At 42.2% G+C, this 17,786-nt stretch overlaps 1 protein-coding gene across 6 annotated transcripts in view; it reads left to right on the top strand.

Annotated features, from left to right (window-relative positions):
- secisbp2l (SECIS binding protein 2-like) overlaps positions 1-17,786 on the top strand; it is a 200,206-nt gene that overhangs the window by 76,657 nt on the left and 105,763 nt on the right. The window contains exon 2 of one of the 6 annotated variants that reach the window (XM_063065699.1): positions 1,829-1,920. The exons of the other annotated variants lie outside the window; for them this stretch is intronic. The gene's annotated coding sequence lies outside the window, so the exon portion shown is untranslated. The remainder of the gene's footprint in view (positions 1-1,828; positions 1,921-17,786) is intronic. 6 annotated transcript variants of the gene reach the window in all.

Below are 17,786 nucleotides of genomic sequence, written 5' to 3'. Positions count from 1 at the left end.
AAACTGGGTAGCCAAGAGATGGGTTAAAACCCTTATTAAAAAAATTCCAACAGAGCTTGTTTGAACTTAACATGTTCCTGCATAACCTCAAGCGAATAATATTCGAGAATCTTAATATTCCACCCAGTAACCAATCATGCCCCTTCGACGGGATATGCGAATTAAAAGTTTAATCTTGTGTCTTCATGTAAGGAGAAACTAAACAGCTAGCATTCAGTTTTAGCCTTTGGATTTTTAAAAACTTCTGTGCTTCAACAGCTGAGTGGAACCATTTGAAAGAACCATTTTTAAGTGTGATTCTGAGTCGGGCTGGGTAATTAAGGGAAGGCTTGAAACCCTTATTAAAAAGCTCGGACATAACTTCTGTGAATTTAACACGTTCTTGCATAACCTCAGGCAAATAATCTTCAACAATTCTAATCTTGCGACCATTATAGTCAATCACGCCTCTTCGACGAGATTCACGAATTAAGAGTTCCTTTGTTTTAAATTCCTGAAAACAGATTATTACTGATCTTGATCTCCGATCGTTAGGAGGTCTGAACGCAGGAGATCTATGAACTCGAGCGATCATTGGCACAGACGTCAAAGTCTCTGGAAATAATTCTTGCAAAAAGTTTGCAAAAATTTCCATAGGATGATTACCTTCGGTTAATTCTTCGAGCCCCGGAACCCGTAGGTTGTTCATTCTACTTCTATCTTCTAGGTCGGTAACCTTCTGTCTTAACTTTTTGTTGGACTTCGATTGCTTTTCACAAAGCTTCTGCAATTCATCCACTTCCGTTTCCAGAGGCAACAAAATTTCCTCATTATTTTTAATACGTTTATCGTGTTCATCAAGAGTTTGTTGAACAGAATCCAATTTACTGTCTATTTGTTTAAATTCAGTGCTGAATTGTTGAAACTTCTCAGAGGCTTCTCATGTATGAGTTTGCAGCAAATCCATAATAGAATCCAAAGAAGCAAGAAGATCATCCTTTTTAGTACTTCTGGCACTCCTTCCAGCCATAATGAAAGAATATCACACTTAAAAAAAAGTTTCAAGGTGGGTTGGAAATGGTAAGATAATTAGAGTTGGAGCAATGGCAGATTGCTGTTACTCCATCAGCCACCACCAGGAAATCTCAGAAGTTAAAATGAAACGATTTCACCAGTTCAGGTTAGGAACTACAAAGAATTTGAAGGTATCAACAATCATTTTGAATGTTATAATGAAAATGAAGATCTGGAGAATGCAATCAACAAAGGCAGTTGTTAGTGGCTGTATTGGTTTTGTTCATTTACAATTGAAAGAACATGGCAGTGTTCACTAGATGAATTCCTCTAACAGTAACTGTTTTATAGCATTGGTAGTGTTCTAATTTTTTTCAGTATTTCATTTAAATACACAATTTGTTAGTCAGTTAATAGTCTTTTTTTAATACCTTTTTAACTATGAAACTTTGGCTAATTAGGGCAGCTGCCTTGGTTCCCCATGTGTACCAATTAACCAGAATCCATTGTACTTCAATATATCTTACAATACTGGCCGCCAGCCTTTTGTGGACGAGAACTCCACAGGTTCACTGGGCGAAGAAATTCCTCCAAGAATCAATATTTTAAATTATAAGACTAAGAGGAGCAGAATTAGGACATTTGGCCCATCAAGTTACCTAAATTGGCTCAAATAGTCATTAATAATTGCCAGAGATTACTGTGCAGAAAGTATTTTTTTCTTCTGGAAACTGAAATTTTGAAGAGATTTTAAATTACAAGTTATTTTGTATAAGTGCCAAACTATCATCTCAGAAAGCACTAATGTTTTCTTTTTGTTTTGTTTCATTTACAGAAACTAGTATTCCAGTGTGCCAGCATGTGCTAGAATATAGTGAATTAGCCAACTGTAATAGGAAACTGGAAGGATTGTTTTGTAAATAGCAGGTAAAAGAATATTTAGTTTCCCCTAGACAATGTCACCTGTTTGTTCACAATTTGCTCCTAAGAAATCAACAGTTTATGCAAAAGTATTGAATTGTTCCATTTATAATGGTTAATGAAAGGTCTCATTGAATTTCATTCTAACTGAAAAGTATATAAAATTGTTGACATGCTGCCTTTTTAGTAACCTTTGGTGTGCTTGATTGGTTTTGTTATTGTATTTTTACTTTACAACACAAAGTAGATTTTACTGCAGGAATTAAGTTATTTGCAACTTAGATCAATGCACAATTTAGAATCAGAATCGGGTTAATATCACTGGCGTATGTCGTGAAATTTGTTACCTTACAATGCAATAAATGATAATATAGGAAAAAAGTTAAATTTTAAAAAGTTAAATAATGTGTGTGTGTGTGTGTGTATATACACACACACATATTTTTTTATATATATATATATATATATATATATATATAAAATCTCTTTTATATCTATATATGTTTATATCTTATATGTTTATATATATCAAAGTGAACCCATGAACAGTAACTCAATGTCCATTTAGAAATTGGATGGCAGTGGGGCAGCAGCTGTTCCTGAATCATTGAGTATGTGCCTTCAGGCTTCTGTACCTCCTTCCTGGGTGATGAGGGTACTTGATAATGGGCGCTGCCTTTCAGAGGCACTGATCCTTGATGTCTTGGATACTACAGAGGCTAGGACCCACGATGGAACTGACTTAATTTTACAACTTCCTTTAGCTTCTATTGATCCTGTGCGGCAGCCTCTGCCTCCCTTCCCCTGCCCCACCCCCACACCAGACAGTGATTCAGCCAGTCAGAATGTTCTCCATGGTACATCTGTAGAAGTTCTTGAGTGATTTAGGTGACAAACCAAATCTCCTCAAACTCTGAATAAAATACAAGCACCATCTTACTGGTGCATTGATACATTGGGACCAGGTTAGATCCTCCGAGATCTTGACGCCTTAGATCTTGAAGTTGCTCACTCTAATTTTGATCCTCTGAGGATTGGTTTGTGTTCCCTTTCTGAACTCCACAATCAACTCTTTGGTCCTACTGATGTTGAGTGCAGGGTTGTTGCTGCGACGCCACTCCACTAGCTTGTATATCTTACTCCTGTGCGCCCTCTCGTCTCCATCTGAGATTCTGAATTTAAATATTTTTGCACTAAACTCTTGCATTTAATGGCCGATGGCTAAAATTTACTGTCAGAATTGAAACGGTAACATCATAGGTTCTCGGATTCTTAAAATTAAAATGATCTAAAATGTCTTAAGTTGATTTGGAGAACGATTTTTGAGATCATTGTCAATTTCTGTTAAATAAACATATCTTCATTCAGCACTGAATGACTGAAACAATGAATGGATCCAACCAAGTGCAGCAGCTCCATTATTCTGAAGAAATGTTCTTACTCATTATGTTGTTGGTTGTGATAGTTCTTTTACAAATGCCTTTAAATGCCACTGCTACTTGATTTTAGCTTTCTTGATTGATATGGTTTTTAACTATTTTCATCAAAGATTTTTAATAAAATTCCACTATTTCAGGTTTAAAAAAAAACTGAACTCTAATGAATACTCTTGTGAAAATGTAATATTTATTAGAAACACGAATGCATGGGCTTTCACTGAGAAACCAAGATTTTTTTCAATGTACTTGTTGATTAGTGTTGTGAATGTTAGCCTGAAATAATTTCAGAAGAAAATGTGGATCAGTTCTTGTTCCACAGGAAATATGGGGAAAAACAGATCGGATGAATTGTTGAATGAAATTTGTGTGAAGGCTGCTGTTGAACAGCTGATGACTTAAAATGCTAATTTTGTCTGGGTATGGGACATGCATGAACTACATAGAGACTGTAATTTTCAAAAATAATTTTCGTTATTTATTCACTACACTTGTCTTTTTTTTTGTCTATAATCAAACTTTGTAAAGATGTTTGAAAATTTGCTCACTTTGTAATTTATGAGCAAGTCATTGTTTTTTGGCAGCTGCAGCTCACCCTAATGTTTCCTTTGAGTATTCTTTTGTTGCATATAATGCCACAAGAACAAATTATAGTTGTTAAAATAGAACAACAGATAAACTTTGTTTTTCCCACTCGTTGTTGGGAAGTGGGTCGCACTTAAAAATCAGCCATACAGCACATTGCAGATCATTCAGCCCACTCTGTACATGCTATTCATGAAGCCACCTACACCAATACCATTTACTAGCACTTGGTCTATAGCAGCATTTCTCACTTGGGTTCTGCAAAACCCTTGGGTTCCGTGAGAGATCACTAGGGGTTCTGTGAAGGATCATAATTTGGAAAAAAGTCGTTTTTTGAACTTCGCACAATGCTAGTGCTTGCAATGATAGACAGTGACCGAGTAGCCCATTCGCAATCTCGTTGGGGGGGGGGGTCTCTCAGCCCAGTATGGGAGTGTGCGGTAGGACTGTATTTATTTGGTTGAGCCCACTCTCAATTATTTGATGCGAGTTAGCGGAGGCCATTGATAATTGGTGAGAACTGTATTGTACAGAGTGGAGGATGGTAGGCTGATGGGGAGAATGAACTGTGTTTTCCAAGCATTGAACAGACTTGCCCAAGATGGGTTACGACATCGGACTCTCCCTCCCAAATTACCTCCCCAACTTCCCCTTGCGTGCTGCCGACCGACTGATGGGAGCAAACAAACTACCAGTGTAGTAGGAAATTGGAAGAAATTTTTCATTCTACATGCCATGACTTTTTTCACACATGCTGGCCTGCTGCTTTGCTGTTGTAAATGTTACACAAGATGGATTGTGTTATTTGGAAGTGAATTGTATTGTAGTTTACATATTTTTCATAAATTTTTACTGTTTATCAAGCATCAAGAGCGAGGAAGGAAATAACCTTATTTCAGTTGAAGTTGGAATCCATGTGTGCTTATCTCAAGAGAAAGACTGGTCTACAGCCTTCAATGTCTTCACATCCAGATGTTTCTTAAATGTTGAGGACTTCTGCCTCAGCCACCCTCTCAAACAGTGTATTTCAGATTCTAATTACTTCTGGCATGGCACGGTTGCGTGATCTAGGTCTTTTCTCTTTGGAGCAAATGAGGATGAGAGGTGACTTGATAGAGGTCAATAAAATTATGAGAGTCATAGATACAATGGATAGCTAGTGCCTTTTCCTTAGGGCACCAATGCATTTGGCTAATATCAAAGGGCATCCTTTGACGTTCAGAGCAGTAACATCATTTCTATGTAGTGGTGAATAAAACTGCCTCGCTAATATTGTACAAATGCACCACATCTTTCCTGTTTCATACACCATGCAATGAAAGCTGGCATCCCAAATGCGATACTTAACTAGCCAATCTACCTGTCTTGCTGTCTTCAGGGATCTGTGGATGCGAATCTACAAAGTTTGTGGTCCTTTCTGTTGTTTGGTATTCCCTGGGGGAATATATGATTTCCCAAAATATAACACGACATTTAACAGAACTTGGTTCAGTTCACCATTGCTTTGTGCGATATTTTTTTTTCAGCTGATGACTATATTTCTGAAGCCTGAGACTATCTTCCACATAATGCAGAATGTTACCAATTTTTATGACATCTGTAAACTCAAGTTGTACCTATACATTAACATCTAGTTAAGGCATACAGCAAACAGTAAAGAAACCAGTACCAATCCCTATGGCCATGTGGTACAGTGCTGAATGTAGGAGGAAACCCATGCAGTGATGGGGAGAATGTGCAAACTGCTTGCAGACAATGATGGGAACTGATGTCCGATATTCTGGTTGCTGGCACTGTAGAGAGTTGTGTTAACAGCAGTGCTACAATGCCACTCTTATAAGATTAGATTGAATGGGGCATCTTGGTCAGCATGGACAAGTTGAGCTGAATGGCCTGCTTTGAACTCTATAATTTGCAATTTTGGCAGATTTTCTGGCTTGAATAAAACTAGAATCTCTCATGTTCGAACTTGTGTTCAATGCATTTTCTGTTTCTTTAGTATGCAAACTAAAAAAAGTATGTGAACCGCGGGTATTGCCTTTCTAAGAAAGCTGTTGAAAGTCAGTTGTTCCAATCAATGAGATGAGATCGGAAGAGTGGGTTGTAGAGGTGCAGTGCCCAATTTTTAAAAAATGACACACTAAGTCAGGTTTCTGATAGAGCCTGCTGTTTTCGAGAAATATCTGTTTATGCACACCATGCCTTGATCAAAACGACCTCACAGGACCTTTGAAGAAGAATTGCAGAGATGCACGAAGCTGGAAGAGGCTACAAAAACATTTCTAAAGAACAGAGTTTTCATCAGTCCACAGTAAGAGAAGTTGTCTACAAATGGAGGAAATTTAGTAGTGTTGCTACTCTCCCTAGGAGTAGTATCCTGCAGAGATCACAAGAATACAATGTGCAATGCTGAAGGAGGTGAAAAAAGAACCCAAGGGTAACAGCAAAAGACCTACAGAAATCTCTAGAAGTGGCTAAAGTCTCTGTTTAGGTTGACTTGGTGAGTGGGCGGATGCATGGCAGATGCAGTTTAATGTGGATAAATGTGAGGTTATCCACTTTGGTGGTAAGAACAGGAAGGCAGATTATTATCTAAATGGAGTCAAGTTAGGAAAAGGGGAAGTACAACGAGAGATCCAGGTGTTCTTGTACAGCAGTCACTGAAAGCAAGCATGCAGGTAGAGCAGGCAGTGAAGAAAGCTAATGGTATGCCGGCCTTCATAACAAGGGAAATTGAGTATAGGAGCAAAGAGGTCCTTCTGCAGCTGTACAGGGCCCTGGTGAGACCACACCTGGAGTATTGTGTGCAGTTTTGGTCTCCAAATTTGAGGAAGGACATTCTTGCTATTGAGGGAGTGCAGCGTATGTTCACAAAGTTAATTCCTGGGATGGCGGAACTGTCATATGTCGAAAGATTGGAGCAACTGGGCTTGTATACAATGGAATTTAGAAGGATGAGAGGGGATCTGATTGAAACATATAAGATTATTAAGGGATTGGACATGCTGGAGGCAGGAAGCATGTTCCTGCTGATGGGTGAGTCCAGAACCAGAGGCCACAGTTTAAGAATAAGGGGTAGGCCATTTAGAACAAAGTTGAGGAAAAACTTTTTCACCCAGAGAGTGGTGGATATGTGGAATGCTCTGCCCCAGAAGGCAGTGGAGGCCAAGTCTCTGGATGCTTTCAAGAAAGAGATGGATCGAGCTCTTAAAGATAGCAGAATCAAAGGTAATGGGGATAAGGCAGGAACTGGATACTGATTGTGGATAATCAGCCACGATCACAGTGAATGGTGGTGCTGGCTCAAGGGGCCGAGTGGCCTACTCCTGCACCTGTTGTCTGATGTCATGTGTCCACCATAAGAAAAACACTGAACAAGAATGGTGTTCGTGGAAGCACACCACAGAGGAAACCACTGGTCTCCCAAAAAAACATTTGCTGCATGTCTCAAGTTTGCAAATGACTACCTGGATGTTGCACAGCACTTCAATAAAGCTACATGAAAAGTACAGTTGCTTGTGTGTTATTAGTTTAGGCAGATTGTGTTTGTCTATTATTATACCTTGGATGAAGATCAGTCCACATTTTATGAGTAATTAATGCAGAAAACCAGGTAATAGCAAAGGGTTTACAGACGACTTCTTGGAACTGTATGTTTACAGATAATGGAGCATGTCTTCCATTGATTTGAAATCACTGATCATCTGGTCCTGAACCACTTTTTCCAGTTCTGCATTGGCTACAGTCTTGAGAGCTGGTTTATCAGCACTATGGTATGATTGAATGCAGAGTAGTGGTGGGAGTGAGTAAGTGGATTCTCAACAAGCAGTCTGTTGTTCTCATAGAACCTTGACAAAGCTGTCACTGTTAATGTTTGAACACAAGAACCATTTCTAACAAAACATAATGCATAAATATATTTTGCACAATAAATACTGTCTTTATATCTTAAAATCAAATTTAAAACAGAATTAAGAACAATCAACAGGAATTCTGCAGATGCTGGAAATTCAAGCAACACACATCAAAGTTGCTGGTGAATGCAGCAGGTCAGGCAGCATCTGTAGGAAGAGGTACAGTCGACGTTTCAGGCCGAGACCCTTCGTCAGAACTAACTGAAGGAAGAGTTAGTAAGAGATTTGAAAGGGAGAGGGGGAGGGGGAGATCCAAAATGATAGGAGAAGACAGGAGGGGGAGGGTTGGAGCCAAGAGCTGGACAGCTGATTGGCAAAGGGGATATGAGAGGATCACGGGACAGGAGGTCCGGGGAGAAAGACAAAGGGGGAACCCAGAGGATGGGCAAGGGGTATAGTGAGAGGGACAGAGGGAGAAAAAGGAGAGTGAGAGAAAGGATGTGTGTATAAAAATAAATAACGGCTGGCGTACGAGGGGGAGGTGGGGCATTATCCCCCCTTGTTCAATCCCTACCTACCTATGTTCATGACATTTCTCATGCTCTTAAACTTCTCGATGATTTTAAGTTCCCTGGCCCCCACCGCTTTATTTTCACCATAGATGTCCAGTCCCTATATACTTCCATCCCCCATCAGGAAAGTCTCAAAGCTCTCTGCTTTTTGGATTCCAGATCTAATCAGTTCCCCTCTACCACCACTCTGCTCCGTCTAGCGGAATTAGTCCTTACTCTCAATAATTTCTCCTTTGGCTCCTCCCACTTCCTCCAAACTAAAGGTGTAGCCATGGGCACCCGTATGGGTAATAGCTATGCATGCCTTTTTGTTGGCTTTGTGGAACAATCGATGTTCCAAACCTATTCTGGTATCTATCCCCCACTTTTCCTTCACTACATCAATGACTGCATTGGCGCTGTTTCCTGCACGCATGCTGAGCTCGTTGACTTTATTAACTTTGCCTCCAACTTTCACCCTGCCCTCAAGTTTACCTAGTCCATTTCTGACACCACCTTCCCTTTCTAGATCTTTCTGTCTCTATCTCTGGAGACAGCTTATCCACTGATGTCTACTATAAGCCTACTGACTCTCCCAGCTATCTGGACTATTCCTCTTCTCACCCTGTTTCTGGCAAAAATACCATCCCTTCTCGCAATTCCTCCATCTCCGCCACATCTGCTCTCAGGATGAGGCTTTTCATTCCAGGACGAGGGAGATGTCTTCCTCTTTTAAAGAAAGGGGCTTCCCTTCCTCCACCATCAACTCTGCTCTCAAACGCATCTCCCCCATTTCACGCACATCTGCTGTCACTCCATCCTCCCGCCACCCCACTAGGAATAGGGTTCCCCTGGTCCTTACTTACCACCCCACCAGCCTCCGGGTCCAACATATTATTCTCCGTAACTTCCGCCACCTCCAACGGGATCCCACCACTAAGCACATCTTTCCCTCCCTCCCCCCCCCGCGCTTTCTGCAGGGATCGCTCCCTACGCGACTCCCTTGTCCACTCGTCCCCCCCCATGCCTCCCCACTGATCTACCTCCTGGCACTTATCCTTGTAAGCGGAACAAGTGCTACACATGCCCTTACACTTCCTCCCTTACCACCATTTAGGGCCCCCAGACAGTCCTTCCAGGTGAGGCGACACTTCACCTGTGAGTCGTCTGGGGTGATATACTGTGTCCGGTGCTCCCGATGTGGCCTTCTATATATTGGCGAGACCCGACGCAGACTGGGAGACCGCTTTGCTGAACACCTACGCTCTGCCTGCCAGAGAAAGCAGGATCTCCCAGTGGCCACACATTTTAATTCCACATCCCATTCCCATTCTGACATGTCTATCCACAGCCTCCTCTACTGTAAAGATGAAGCCACACTCAGGTTGGAGGAACAACACCTTATATTCCGTCTGGGTAGCCTCCAACCTGATGGCATGAACATTTGACTTCTCTAACTTCCGCTAATGCTCCACCTCCCCCTCGTACCCCGTCTGTTATTTTATACACACATTCTTTCTCTCACTCTTTTTCTCCCTCTGTCCCTCTGACTATACCCCTTGCCCATCCTCTGGGTTTCTCCCCCCCCCCCGTCTTTCTCCCCGGACCTCCTGTCCCATGATCCCCTTATATCCCCTTTGCCTATCACCTGTCCAGCTCTTGGCTCTATCCCTCTCCCTCCTGTCTTCTCCTATCATTTTGGATCTCCCCCTCCCCCTCCCACTTTCAAATCCCTTACTAACTCTTCCTTCAGTTAGTCCTGGTGAAGGGTCTCGGCCTGAAACATCGACTGTACCTCTTCCTACAGATGCTGCCTGGCCTGCTGCGTTCACCAGCAACTTTGATGTGTGTTGTTAAGAACAATCACTTGCCTTTTCCCCAGAACCTGATTTCACAGAATTAGAGTTTGCAACATGGAAGGAGGATTGTTTCACTGAGTCGAAACAATCCCCCACCTCTCCCCATTGCCCAGCAGAATTTTTCAGTTCAGGTAATTATCCAATTCCCTTTTGAATTCCAGTTTAATCTGCCTCACTTTTCAGATCTTCACTACTTGCTGTGCTTTCTTTTAAAAAAAAATGCAACTCACTTATTTTGATTCTTTCACAAATCACTTCCATTTTGTCCTCTCGTTCTTGACCTCACTGCCATGGGAATACTTTTCTCCACCTATTGTTAGTCTCTTCATTGTTTTAATATCTTGATATATCTTCTGAACTATTTCTGTTCAAAGTCTAATAGAACATAGAATAGTACAGCACAGTGCAGGCCCTTCAGCCCACAATGTTGTGCCGACCCTTAAACCCTGCCTCCCATATAATTCCCCACCTTAAATTCCTCCATATACCTGTCTGGTAGTCACTTAAATTTCACTAGTGTATCTGCCTCCTGCACTGACGCAGGCAGTGCATTCCATGCACCAACCACTCTCTGAGTAAAAAACATTCCTCTAATATCCCCCTTGAACTCCCCCCCCCACCTTACCTTAAAGCCATGTCCTCTTGTATTGAGCAGTAGTGCCCTGGGGAAGAGGTGCTGGCTATCCACTCTATCTATTCCTCTTAATATCTTGTTTACCTCTATCACATCTCCTCTCATCCTCCTCCTCTCCAAAGAATAAAGCCCTAGCTCCCTTAATCTCTGATCATAATGCATACTCTTTAAATCAGGCAGCATCCTGGTAAATCTCCTCTGTACCCTTTCCAGTGGTTCCACGTCCTTCCTATTGTGAGGCAACCAGAACTGGACACAGTACTCCAAGTGTGGCCGAACCAGAGTTTTATAGAGCTGCATCATTACCTCGCGACTCTTAAACTCTAACCCTCAACTTATGAAAGCTAACACCCCATAAGCTTTCTTAACTACCCTGTCTACCTGTGAGGCAACTTTCAAGGATCTGTGGTCATGTACCCCCCGATCCCTCTGCTCCTCCACACTACCAAGTATCCTACCATTTACTTTGTACTCTGCCTTGGAGTTTGTCCTTCCAAAGTGTACCACCTCACACTTATCTGGGTTGAACTCCATCTGCCACTTCTCAGCCCACTTCTGCATCCTATCAAAGTCTCTCTGCGATCTTCGACAATCCTCTCCACTATCCACAACACCACCAACCTTTGTGTCGTCTGCAAACTTGCCAACCCACCCTTCTAGCCCCACATCCAAGTCGTTAATAAAAATCACCTGCAGCTTTTTATGTGTGTGTATTATTGAAGTCACACATCCTTGAATATATCATAGTAAATGTCTACTGTGCCATCTGGATTACAGCCATGTACATCTTTTCCAATATGTTATTTCCAGAGCTGGTCATACAAATGCAGTTGTGAGTGAATCAGTGTTTTATCAGGCTTCCTTGCCTGTGTATCTCTATCTCTGTTAATAAAATGCAGTGTATTGTATTTGGTTTTCTATCTGCCATGCAGCTCTCAGCAAACAATGTATGTACCATGGTCTTTCTTTTCTGCACTAATTTTGGAATTGTTTCCTCAATTATTATTGTATTTTATTCTTCATACCAAAATGTAATACTTTACGTTTCTCAGCCTTATACTTTTCTGCCTTTCGACAGCCTGGTTATATCTTGAAGTGTCTTATTATCTTCTCGTTATACTTCCATGTTTGGTGTTTTCTGCAGATTTGGAATTTGTGTGCCGTACATCAGGTCATTAATATGTCCCATTTCTGAGCTCTTCATTGTACAGTAGTTTCCAGTTTGATCAACAGCAGTTTGTTATCACTGTTTGCTGTTTATACTGCTGCAACCCATTTAATTCCTTGTCCTTCAATTGTGATAACATTATTATATTCTACCTCATCAAGCTCTTGATGTATATACCCTCTTCAACTTTATTTGTTACATTTATTTAAATGGGCATACCTGTGTGCCATGTTTAGTCTGGCATTGGTGCAGTCGAGGAGCATATAGGGAGCCAGATTCTGCAAAGGTGTAAAGGTGTAACAGGGTTGTTGTGGGAGATTTTAATTTCCCTAATATTGATTGGCATCTCCCTCGAATGAGGGGTTTAGATGAGGTGGAGTTTGTTAGGTGTGTTCAGGAAGGTTTCTTGACACAATATGTAGATAAGCCTACAAGAGAGGCTGTACTTGATCTGGTATTAGGAAATATACCTGGTCAGGTGTCAGGTCTCTCAGTGGGAGAGCATTTTGGAGATAGAATTGTGATCACTATCTCCTTTACCATAGCATTGGAGGGGGATGGGAACAGACAAGTTACAGAAACATTTAATTGGAGTAAGGGGAAATATGAGGCTATCAGGCCGGAACTTGGAAGCTTAAATTGGGAACAGATGTTCTCGGGGAAATGTACGGAAGAAATGTGGTAGTGTTCAGGGGATATTTGCGTGGGGTTCTGCATAGGTACAGAAAGTATGGTAGGGTACAGGAACTGTGGTGTACAAAGGCTGTTGTAAATGTAGTCAAGAGGAAGAGAAGAACTTATGAAAGGTTCAAAAAACTAGGTAGTGATAGAGATCTAAAAGATAAGGCTAGCAGGAAGGAGCTTAAGAATGCAATTAGGAGAGCCAGAAGGGACCATGAGAAGGCCCTGGTGGACAGGATTGAGGAAAACCCCAGGGCATTCTACAAGTATGTGAAGAGCAAGAGGATAAGACGTGAGAGAATGGGACCAATCAAGTGTGACAGTGGAAAAGTGTGTATGGAACCAGAGGAGATAGCAGAGGTACTTAGTGAATACTTTGCTTCAGTATTCACTATGGACAAGGATCTTGGTGATTGTAGGGATGACTTGCAGCAGACTAAAAAGCTTGAGCATGTAGATATTAAGAAAGAGGATGTGCTGGAGCTTTTGGAAAGCATCAAGTTGGATAAGTCACCGGGACCAGACGGGATGTACCCCAGGCTACTGTGGGAAGTGAGGGAAGAGATTGCTGAGCCTCTGGCAATGATCTTGGCATTATCAGAGGATGGGAAAGGTTCCGGAGGATAGGAGGGTTGCGGACCTTGTACCCTTATTCAAGAAAGGGATTCGGGATAGCCAGGAAATTATAGACCAGTGAGTCTTACTTCAGTGGTTGGTAAGTTGATGAAGAAGATCCTGAAAAGCAGGATTTCTGAACATTTGGAGAGACATAATATGATTAGGAATAGTCAGCATGGCTTTGGCAAAGGCAGGTCATGTCTTACGAGCCTGATTGAATTTTCTGAGGATGTGACTAAACACACTGATGGAGGTAGTGCAGTAGATGTAGTGTATATGGATTTCAGCAAGGCATTTGCTAAGGAACCCCATGCAAGGCTTATTGAGAAAGTAAGGAGGCATGGGATCCAAGGGGACATTGCCTTGTGGATCCAGAACTGGCTTGCCCACAGAAGGCAAAGAGTGGTTGTAGACAGGTCATATTCTGCATGGAGGTCGGTGACCAGTGGTGTGCCTCAGGGATCTGTTCTGGGACCCCTACTCTTTATGGTTTTTATAATGACCTGGATGAGGAAGTGGAGGGATGGGTTAATACATTTGTCGATGACACAAAGGTTGGGTGTGTTGTGGATAGTGCGGAAGGCTGTCAGAGGTTACAATGGGACATTGATAGGATGCAAAACTGGGCTAAGAAGTGGCAGATGAAGTTCAACCCAGATAAATGTGAGGTGGTTCATTTTGGTAGGTCAAATAAAATGGCAGAATATAGCATTAATGGTAAGACTCTTGGCAGTGTGGAGGATCAGCGGGACCTTGGGGTCAGAGTCCATAGGGCACTCAAAGCTGCTGCGCCGGTTGACTCTTTGGTTAAGAAGGCATACGGTGCATTGACCTTCATCAATCGTGGGTTTGAGTTTAAGAGCCAAGTGGTAATGTTGCAGCTATATAGGACCCTGGTCCGACTCCACTTGGAGTACTGTGCTGTATTCTGATTGCATCACTACAGGAAGGACGTGGAAACCATAGGGTGCAGAGGAGATTTACAAGGATGTTGCCTGGATTGGGGACCATGCCTTATGAGAATAGGTGGAATGAATTGACCTTTTCTCCTTGAAGTGACGGAGGATGAGAGGTGACCTGATGGAGGTGTATAAGATGATGCGAGGCACCAATCGTGTGGTTAGTCAGAGGTTTTTTCCCAGGGCTGAAATGGCTAGCATGAGAGAGTTTTAATGTGCTTCGAAGTAGGTACAGAGGAGATGTCGGGTAAGTTTTTTTATGCAGAGAGTGGTGAGTGCGTGAAATGGGCTGCCGGCCGCGGCAGCAGAGGCAGAAATGATAATGTTTTTTTAAGAGACTCCTGGATAGGTACAAGGAACTTAGAAAAATAGAAGGCTGTGGGTAAGCCTAGGTAGTTCTAGGATAAGGACATGTTCAGCACAGCTTTGTGGGCCGAAGGGCCTTATTGTGCTGTAGGTTTTCTATATTTCTATAAGATACAAAAAACTGAGGTACAAAGGTTAATTTACAGGTTCAGTCTCTGGTGAGGAAGGCAAATGCATTAGTTTCAGGAGGACTAGAATTTAAAAGTAAGGATTTATTGTTGAGACAGAGAAACATAGAAAACCTACAGCACAATGCAGGCCCTTCGGCCCACAAAGTTGTGCCAAACATGTCCCTACCTTTGAAATTACTAGGCTTACCCATAGCCCTCTATTTTTCTAAGCTCCATGTACCTCTCCAAAAGTCTCTTAAAAGACCCTATCGTATCCGCCTCCACCACCGTTGCCAGCAGCCGATACCATGGACTCACCACTCTCTGAGTAAAAAACCTACCCCTGACATCTCCTTTGTACCTACCCCCAGCACCTTTAACCTGTGTCCTCTTGTGGCAACCATTTCAGCCCTGGGAGAAAGCCTCTGACTATCCACACGATCAATGCCTCTCATCATCTTATACACCTCTGTCAGGTCACCTTTCATTCTCCGTTGCTTCGAGGAGAAAGGGCCGAGTTCACTGAACCTATTCTCATAAGGCATGCTTCCCAATCCAGGCAACATCCTTGTAAATCTCCTCTGCACTTCATAAAACACTGGTGAGATCTCTCTTGGAATATTGTGAGCAGTTGAAAAGAGTGAAGATTGGAGTACTGGCGGTGCTGTATTTAAAAGCTCGTAGCATTTGGGATAAGATGGATGAACTCGTGGTACAGTTAGGGATTAGTCGATATGATGTTGTGGGCATCACTGAGGTTATGGTCATAGTTGGGAGCTTAATATCAAAGGATATATTTTGTAGTTAAAGTATAGGCAGGAAAACTTGGACAGTGGTCTGGCTCTGGTAAGAAATGGAATTACATCTTTTGAAAGAGATGACATAGGGTTGGAGAATGTTGAACCTTTCTGGGTGGAACTCAGAAACTGCAAGGGTTTAAAAAAAAACTATTATGGGATTAATATAGGCTTCCAAATAGTAGCCAAGATGTGGAGCAACACACATCAAAGTTGCTGGTGAACGCAGCAGGCCAGGCAGCATCTATAGGAAGAGGCGCAGTCGACGTTTCAGGCCGAGACCCTTGTGGAGATGAGTTTACAAAGGGAGCTGGAAAAGGCATATAATATGGGTAGTGACACAATTGTAACAAGGATCTTCAATAAGCAAGGTGATTGGGAAAATCAAGTTGAAAGAGAGGGAATTTGTGGACTGCCTATGAGGTGGCTTTTTAGAGCAGCTTGTGTTTGAGCCTACTCAGAGAAAGGCTATTTAGATAGGGTGTTGTGTAATAACCCAGATCTTATTAGGGAGCTTAACTTAAAGGAACCCTTGGAAGGCAGTGATCATAATATGATTGACTTCATACTGCAATTTGAGAGGGAGAAGCTAAAGTCACATGTAGGGAATTACAGAGGTGTGAGAGAGCAGCTTACCCAGATGGATAGGAGGTTGGAGGAGGATACCAGCAGATGATGGCAGAGCAGAGATGACTGATCTTCCTGGGAATAGTTCATGCAGCACAGAATAGATATGTCACATAGAAGTTGTCTTTCTCAAATGGCAGGTGTAGGCAACCATGGCTGACAAGGGAAGTTGAGGGCTGTATAAAGGCCAAGGAAAGGACATGTAAGCTAGCAAAAGTGAGTGGGATGTTGGATGATTGGGAAGCTTTTAAAATCCAACTAAAGACAACTTTAAAAAAAACTATAAGAAGGGAAAAGATGAAATGTGTGGTCAAACTAGCCAGTCATATGATGCTGGCATTTATAGCGAGAGGATTCGAGTACAGGAGCAGGGAGGTACTACTGCAGTTGTACAAGGCCTTGGTGAGACCACACCTGGAGTATTGTGTGCAGTTTTGGTCCCCTAATCTGAGGAAAGACATCCTTGCCATAGAGGGAGTACAAAGAAGGTTCACCAGATTGATTCCTGGGATGGCAGGACTTTCATATGAAGAAAGACTGGATGAACTGGGCTTGTACTCGTTGGAATTTAGAAGATTGAGGGGGGATCTGATTGAAACATATAAAATCCTAAAGGGATTGGACAGGCTAGATGCAGGAAGATTGTTCCCGATGTTGGGAAAGTCCAGAACGAGGGGTCATGGTTTGAGGATAAAGGGGAAGCCTTTTAGGACCGAGATTAGGAAAAACTTCTTCACACAGAGAGTGGTGAATCTGTGGAATTCTCTGCCACAGGAAACAGTTGAGGCCAGTTCATTGGCTATATTTAAGAGGGAGTTAGATATGGCCCTTGTGGCTACAGGGATCAGGGGGTATGGAGGGAAGGCTGGGGCGGGGTTCTGAGTTGGATGATCAGCCATGATCATAATAAATGGTGGTGCAGGCTCGAAGGGCCGAATGGCCTACTCCTGCACCTATTTTCTATGTTTCTATGATATGAGAAGTTTTTTTTCAGTTATATTAAGAGTAAAAGGGAGGTGAGAGTTGACATTGGACCACTGGAAAATGATGCTGGTGAGATAGTAATGGGGGGCAAAGAAATGGTAGTTGAACCAGCAGTATACCAGAGGTCTGTGAGTGCCAGGGAGCTGGAATGAGTGCCATTGCTATTACAAAGGAAAAAGTGCTGGGCAAACTGGAGGATCTTAAGGTGGATCAGTCACCTGAACCAAATGAACTACATTGCAGAGTCCTGAAGGAGGTTGCTGAAGAGATAATGGGTGCATTTGTCAAGATCTTCCAAGAATCACTTGATTCTGGCATGGTCCCAGAGGACTGGAAAATTGCAAATGTCACTCCACTCTTTAAGAAGGGAGAACGACAAAAGAGAGGAATTTATAGACCAGTTAGCATAACTTCAGTGGTTGTGAAAGTGTTGGAGTCTATTATTAAGGATGAGGTTTTGGGGTACTTGGAGACTAATGATAAAAATAAGTCAAAAGTTAGCGTGGTTTGTAAAGGGAAATATTGCCTGACAAATCTGTTAAAGTTCTTTGAAGAAGTAACAGGCAGTGTGGGCAAAGGAGAGGTTGTGGATGTCATTTACTTTGATTTTCGGAAAGCATTTGATAAAGTGCCACGTGTGAGA

Source organism: Mobula hypostoma, chromosome 13, assembly GCF_963921235.1.
Source record: "Mobula hypostoma chromosome 13, sMobHyp1.1, whole genome shotgun sequence".
Taxonomy (NCBI): Eukaryota; Metazoa; Chordata; class Chondrichthyes; order Myliobatiformes; family Myliobatidae; genus Mobula; species Mobula hypostoma.
This window is presented reverse-complemented; position numbering and strand designations above follow the sequence as displayed.